The sequence below is a fragment of the Cydia amplana genome, chromosome 13, assembly GCF_948474715.1.
Source record: "Cydia amplana chromosome 13, ilCydAmpl1.1, whole genome shotgun sequence".
NCBI classification, from domain to species: Eukaryota; Metazoa; Arthropoda; class Insecta; order Lepidoptera; family Tortricidae; genus Cydia; species Cydia amplana.
Window position 1 is genome coordinate 16,565,287 of NC_086081.1, and position 8,415 is coordinate 16,573,701.

Here is an 8,415-nt window from a genome sequence, read left to right on the forward strand (position 1 = left end):
TTTTAATAAATGTTTCACCTATCTGTAGCTGGTCAAGCAGATCTTGTCAGTAGAAAAAGGCGGCAAATTTGAGAAATGTAGGCGCGAAGGGATATCGTCCCATAGAAAATTTTAATTTCGCGCCTTTTTCTACTGACAAGATTTGCTTGACCATCTATATCAATGTTGTTTTAAATTATAAGTTGCAACATTTTTTTATGACACAACTTCAGTGCTGGAACTCGAAGGGTTAAGACGAAAGTGGACGACCGCCCCGAAACCGCGTTTCCATACCAAACCAAGGCTCGGAACCGGCTTTTTCTTTAACTTCATACAAAAAATACCGGTATTATTTAGTACATTATTGCAGAGGCCGGGAAAGGGCAATTCGTGGATGAGTTTCGATTTTGTCGGACGACGCGTAGCGGAGTCCGACAAAGAAGACGAATCCACGAATTGCTATTCCTGCCGAGGCATATATAGTGCTTTTCTCCAAAACATGCGAGGAAATAAAGTAAAATAATAATTATTTAAGCATCGAGCATCACTCAAATCGAAACTTCACATCAAAAACGTCAAAAACAATTTCCCTCTTTAATTTATTTTTAAAAGTTAAAGGCACAAACTTATTCTGCCATTCAGTACCATTCAATATTCGTTCATTGAAAATATAGTTGGTCAAACCAAATTGTCAGTAAATAAGAACAAAAAAACTATACTCATCCTTTTCTTTTGGGTTCTAGTACTGGTATAAGACAAAGATAGTATGATTCTCTCTGTCTATGTCAAACTATAATTGTGCAATATAAGCTTTATGAACACGGATGAGATCCTTAAAAAATATAAAAATAATCTTTGATTTTATTAAGCAGTATTCGCACGATCATACACGAGCACAACGGTCTTGTAAGAACGAGACATGTAAAGTCGTTTATATTACTATCTCACTCTATCCTATAGCTTGAAATGATAGCTGATCGGGTCGTGTAGACGCGGCCCGCGGCTGTAATAATTAGCTGTTTGCGTTTTTTATTTTAAAAAAGTAAAAAACACTACCTACAGTAATAAGTTATTACTGTAGTGTTTTTTTACTTCCCGTCCGCTAGAACAGGACAGCGATAGTTTTATTTTTTTAAATTAGAGTTTGACAATAAAGAAGTACTTCCGGTACTATTTTTGCTACAATAAGGTGAACATTTCCGAGCATATTGGAGAAAACGTTCTTTTTCATTCTTTGGCTTATTATTTCATTTTTAATGGGACAATTTAATAATATGAATTTGTTACCTAAAAACAAAATTCAGTCCTACGTAACGAGCATAAAAAAATTCAAAATATTGGGCTATTTTGGGTTTTACAAAAAAACCGGTTCCGAGCCCTGTTCCATACAAACGCATGGAAACTCGGTTTCGGGTTTCCCAGTTTTTAACTTAATGTTATAGAAAATAATATGTCTTACACAATTTGATATACCTGGTATTGAATAGCTATAGTTGGTCAAACCAATTTGTCAGTAAATAGAAACAAAAAAAACTACCTATACTCATCGTTTTCTTTTGGGTGCTAGTACTAGTGTAAGACAAAGACAGTATGAATCTCTCTGTCTATGATTGAAATGAGACAGTCCTTTGACACACTACAGGGTGTCTCATTTAAAATTTAAATCGGTCAGTATGGGAAAGTCTGAAACTATAAGACATACGAAGATCTGTTCTTAGGAACCATGTCATCGATTTTAATAATAATTAATAAGAAGAAAAACTGCATTCATACATTTAAAAAAAAACCGGTACCTACTCAAAATAATAAAAAGGCGGTGGTCATTTTCGAACACTTGCTAAAATAAATTAAAGAATATGAAAACAATGCATTTTATTCATTTTAGACATCATGATTCATAGTAAAATTTACTGCTTAAGACCTACACAATCGATATCTAAATAGAAATAGTGTAAGTTTATTTTTTTCAAAACAACCGGGCTCGATTCCCGAGCTGAGTACAGGTTTTTTTTAAATGTATGAATGCAGTCATGGTATAATAATATACTCCGCCTGGTACTCTATTCCGAGATTCGCGAATGACCTAACTGGCACTTGCCTACGTCATCATGCTGTTTACAGGTTCTCAAACTTTAAAATGTGGGAGAATTTTAACCAACAGTGAAAATTATTTTAACGGCATTAATTTTAAGTTATTCATGTAGAAACATAGTAAAATAAAACAAATCTATACTGCACTTTTCACTCCTACTCTTACAGTTCCGAATAGAGCAGCCAACCATTTTCGTAACAAAACATTAATTACGAAGCTTACGACGTGAAAAGTTTGGAAAACACTGCGACTGCTGACACTGAGCGAGAAGGGAATAACAATTAACACGCGTTCGACAAGGACGGTCGGTCAGGGACAAAATGGCGGATTGTCAAATGTGAAAGCGCTATCCTGTGTTGCCAGTAGTGTAAACAGAATTACCCGAACGTCTGAAATTTCTTTCGTGAATCGGAAGATATTGCTAATGAATAATTAAAAATGACGTGTTATTGTAAAATTTAAGATAAAATACATATAAATGAAAATTATTAAATTATAAAGAAATAAATTAACTTATTAACCATAGATATAATGTACCCATGTAACATGTTATGTTGAAATAAAGTGGCAATGTTATTGTGACGTAGGCAAGTGACACTCTGGGAAGAGAAGACCATGTTTTATTAGACCATGAATGCAGTTTTTCTTCTTATTGAAATCGATGACATGGTTTCTAAGAACAGATCTTCGTAAGTCTTATAGTTTCAGACTTTCCCATACTGACCGATTTAAATGAGACACCCTGTATATTTCCCTTATTGAAGCCAGTAAGGTTGTAATTTTGTAAGTAGGTACATTGTAGACAATTGTAGATCAGAGCCCGTACCATGAGTCACTGACAGTGTCAAAACTTACATTTACGCTATCTAGAACGTAATTTACTTTCTATAAATCTCGTTTGCACTAATATGCTAGTACGAGCGAGATGTATAGAAAGTAAATTACGTTCTCGACGGCGTTTGTCAGTGCCAAACAGATGGTAGCCGTACTGAGGCATTGGCCCGTATTAATCGTCATCCGAATGTCACCTTTAGCAAAGCATGACAATCGTAAATAATAATATCGTGATATAGTTTACTCGATCTTAACCCTTTCTCCGCCAAAGACGTGAACTGACGCGCGCGGGTACAGCCCAATATCAACCTTTGTGCATTCCGACAAGGTTCACGATGACGCGCCGCGCACGATAGGGCTACCGTTCAAAGGGATTACATACATTGTATTCATATCTTTTGCTGTATAAATAACAGTACTTAAGTCATAAAAATTTAACTACCACCGTTGTTTTTTTATCTTCTTATCATAATAACTTACTTAAATACTTATGTTTTTAAGCATTGTTTTGTATTATAAATGTGCATATTCATGTGTGTTGTTAATAATTTTAAAGCAATTTTTTATTAAAAAAACATGTAGGTATGTACCTATACCTAGGTACTTTGCAATAATTATTATCTACAAATAATACCTACCTAACATAAATTCTAATATTACCAAAATGTTTCTGTAATGACTGTTGTAGGTACTTGCATTTTTTACACAACTGCCCCAAAAAAAGAGTGTATTGTTTTCAGGGTTCATGTTTGTATGTGGGTATGTAAGTTTCTTTGTTACACCGTAACAGCTAAGTGCCTGAACCGATTTAGGTGTTTGAGATGTCATTGGGATCCTTACGTCATCCCGAGTAACATAGGCTATGTGACGTCATCACAAAACCAATATGGCGGATTATGCACTGCAAATTGTGCAACCGAAACAAAAATAAAACTTATAAACCTATCGAGTTGGGTATTAAAATAAAGGATTTTGAAAGACGATTCTAAAACTGTACACAAAATATGGTTTAAACTATTCATTTGGTAGGACAAGATTTTACAAAATGTAAGTATAACGCAAAGATAAACGAATTGTCTAAATCTATTGAATGGGTATTAGAAGAAAGGATTTTTTAAGGCGATCATACGAATATATATAAGTTATATGTTTAATTGTATCGTTGGAGAGAAAATACGAAATGTTCTACATCGCGCTAATGACATTTCTGTTTGCAGCTATATACGACAACGTCATACGTGGCGCTTACGTTATTTTCAATTGCGAAAGTGTCAAATACGAAAGCAACGGTTTGAACGATTGACTAGGTGAGCATTTCTCAAAAAAATTGTACATTTCGATCACATCTTAGATTTCTATAAAAATTGGTATGCTGGTAAAGTACATGAAGCTGAACAATTTCCACCATATTTCCTTGAATGAAACATCCTTTTTTGTTACCAGATTTCCTTACACATTTGGTAACAAAAAGGAATGTTTCATACAAACTTTCTTGGACATTTTGGGAAATATGGTGGAAATTGTTCAGCTTCATGTACTTTACCAGCATACCAATTTTTATAGAATTAGAAGAATTAATCTAAGATGTGATCGAAATGTACAAATTATTTGAGAAAGGTGCACGCTTTCTGCAGCTTTTCCAAGTTTCTTAATTGCGAAGGCCGAAGGCCGACCTTCGCGTAGGGCCGAAGGCCCAGAGCGTAAAAAAGGTGCACGCTTTCTGTAGCTTCCCCAAGAATCTCAATTGCGAAGGCCGAAGGCCGAGCTTCGCGTAGGGCCGAAGGCCCGGAGCTTAAGAAAGGTGCACGCTTTCTGCAGCTCGAAGTATCTTAATTGCGAAGGCCGAAGGCCGAGCTTCGCGCAGGGCCGAAGGCCCGGAGCGTAAGGAAGGTGCACGCTTTCTGCAGCTTTTCCAAGTTTCTTAATTGCGAAGGCCGAAGGCCGACCTTCGCGTAGGGCCGAAGGCCCAGAGCGTAAGAAAGGTGCGCGCTTTCTGTAGCTTCCCCAAGATTCTTAATTGCAAAGGCCGAAGGCCGAGCTTCGCGTAGGGCCGAAGGCCCGGAACGTAAGATAGGTGCATGCTTTCTGCAGCTTCCCTAAGTATTTTAATTGCGAAGGCCGAAAGCCAACTAATGGGAAATAATTATGTAGTTGCAGAGATATTAAGCCATAGCACTTTTCAATACGTCTGGTTATTGGGTCCAGCCTATTTAGGTTTTTAAGCACGTTTTATGCTAAAATATCAAATATCAACATGATGAAAGCTCCTTGAAGCAACTTAAGTGCCTTAAATCATATAAAAAATGTGATTATTTTGTATGGTCACTAAAATGTATAAAATAAAATAAATTAATTAAAAATTAAAAAACACGACTGCAGTTTAAAAGCGAACTGAAAAACTAAAAATAATTTTTAGTTATGTTAGTTACTCAACTTAATGAATGTAAAATATAATATATAAGTGTTCTGTCAGGGTCGTAAACAGCAAACGAAAAAGCTGAGGCTCATTCAGGATCGTGACTGTACCTGTATATTTTATTTCGATGCAGTCGGGGACCTGTGAATGGGAAAAATTCAATATATCAAGGTCCCCGACTGCATCGAAATAAAATATACAGGTACAGTCACGATCCTAAATGAGCCTAAGCTTTTCCGTTTGCTGTTTACGACCCTGACAGAACACTTATATATTATATTTTACATTCATTAAGTTGAGTAACTAACATAACTAAAAATTATTTTTAGCTTTTCAGTTCGCTTTTAAACTGCAGTCGTGTTTTTTAATTTTTAATTAATTTATGTATTTTCTACTTTGTGCGAAGTGCGTGGTCGAGGAACTAATTTCGACAGTTGGACAATCTGGGGAAAATGTGAACATTTAAGGGTAATTAGATATCAAAATCTAATTCAATGGACACTGGACGTTGGAAACTTGGAACACAGTTGTGTACTTATTACGAAAAAATACCTTAGAAAAATACCTTTGGCAAATTGCCATGTTATGTAAGTAGGTATACAGGGTGTCTTTACATAAGATTTATGTATACTTAAGTAGGTACACCGTTTTTACACGTAGTACGTACAGCAAGAAAATAATGTTATTTCTAGCCACGTAATAACGACATAATAAGAACGTTTTTGACACCCTTTCCGAAAATCTAGTAATTTCTATTATGGCTTGGGGTTTTTAGTTGTCATTCTTTTTTTTTAATCTGAAAGTACCCTTTTAATAGCTTTGAAAACATAGTCTACAATTAACTTTGTGACAGAATTTATGGCTAGATTATATAATATTGAGGTACATGTGATACCATTTTTTTATAATTTACAAACCGGTTTTTGGCAGATTTGACTAGGTTTCAAAGACACAAAATCAAAAATAATAATAAAATAATTTATTTCAAAATATTTTAATAGATATATGAATAATTACCTACATAAAAAGTTTATAAAAGAGTAAATAACAATTAGTATTAGACTAGCTTATTTTATTGATTACGTATATGACTAACAAGCTGTTTCTAATAATACAATATATGGAAAAATAAATGCACATTATTAAGTATTTTTTACTTCTGTTTTTATCTAGGTACTTGTATTTGAATGCTAAATTAACAAAATATTGCACAAGTCTGATATTGTTCCTATAAATAAAAGTTGCATTTTACAATTCATGATCACGGCGATAATATATGAAACCATTGCATTGATTTCAAACATATAAATGTAAATAATTACAAATAAAATAAAAACATAATAATCTGTGATGAGGTGTGCAATAAAGAGTATTTGTATTGTATTGTATTGTATAATAACACGAACATTTTGATGTCATTGATGAAATATTAAATATATTAAAATTGGCCTTGTTTTCATGTGATATTATTTACATATTAAGTCAATACATTCTTTTTAGTCAATACATAACAATTTATAAAACTGTCAACAATTTTCTATTAATACTTCTCAAAAATAAAACTTCACATAAATTTTGGTTACACTATTTGATTGGACCCTTAATTTGACCTTATTGCCTAAGATAATACAGTAATTAATTAATTTGACTTTTGAGAATGAGGACAAGACAATAGTCGTAACTTAAATATTAATAAAACGTCATACAAAACTTGGTAAAAATACTTTTTACAGTTAATTTCGGTTGGCAACTTACATGTACAATTCAGTTAACCCTTTGACCGCCAAATACGTCAATTGACGTGCGCGGCTACAGCCCACAATATGAGTTATTCCCACTAGTTACCACCAAGTTGTTACCAGTGGTAACTACTGGGAATTTTTTTCCCACCTTGTACCACCGAGTTGGTGGTATTATTATTATTATTGGGGGTGTTGTGGGCCTTTGGATGCCACTTCGACCAAGCTGTGATCTATTGTGACGGCCCTTTAAAGTTCACTACTAATGCCCGCTGAATCCAGGAAATTCCAGATTCTTTGGCCCGTAATGCTCTGTACCTCATAGGGTTCCAGTATGTGTCGCCCTAGGTAGGTACTTCTTTTGGACATTAGTGGTCCGCAGGAACAGAGAATGTGCATAGCAGTCTCCTCTGACTCCTGGCAAAACCTGCATGTCGCATCTTGTTTTTTCCCTATTTGGAACATGTGTTTGTTCAACTTGAGTTGGTGGTGACTCCTGGGAATTATTTTCCCAGTAGTTCCATACCAGTGGTAAAAAGTGGGAAAAAAAATCCCAGTGGTTACCACTGGCAACAACTTGGTGGTAACTAGTGGGAATAATCCCCCAATATCAACCTTCGTGCATTTCGACAAGGTTCACGATGACGCGCCACACACGATAGGCGTGGCGGTCAAAGGGTTAAAAAAGGCAGTTCTCTTTAAACAAAAGCTAAGTATGTGTGATTTTCAAACATTTTAACGATTCATGTTATTCCTTAAACAATAATATGTAAATAGATTTATAGTCGAGTAAATACGTATCAGTCTTAAAATACTAAGATCCTTAATACTATACTTTTCCCAATACCAATATGTGAATACTTTAACAAAATACAAATATAATAACATTTTAGCAGTATTAAGAAACAATTAAAAATCGAATGTATAAAATATCTGTACATTTTTGTCTTACCTTTATGATCTAATGGTACACTTAACACATAACGGGGCCGATTACACGTATTTTCCGCTATGTAGCGAAATAAGAAAAGGAAAGCGGGTAAAGTTATATTTAAATTGTATAATTTTTCCTTGCTAAAAGTGTAAAACATCGTGACGTGACAAATCTCTTTTGAAAATACATAGTTAAAAGCAAAACTAGATTTTAAAACTGTGAAATTTTAACCCTTTGACTACCAACGACGTGAACTGACGTGCGCGGCTACAGGCCAATATCAACCTTCTTGCATTCCGACAAGGTTCACAACGACGTCGCACGATATGCGTGGCGTTCAAAGGGTTACTACAAATAGGGTCAACGAGGGAACAGTGGCTCGATAGAAAAAGCCGGGTACAGTGGCTCATTTTACCTAATT

The 8,415-nt window shown here is 34.8% G+C and overlaps 1 long non-coding RNA gene across 1 annotated transcript in view; it reads right to left on the reverse strand.

Annotated features, from left to right (window-relative positions):
* LOC134653613 (uncharacterized) overlaps nt 1-8,415 on the reverse strand; it is a 381,090-nt gene that overhangs the window by 266,981 nt on the left and 105,694 nt on the right. The window lies entirely within an intron of this gene.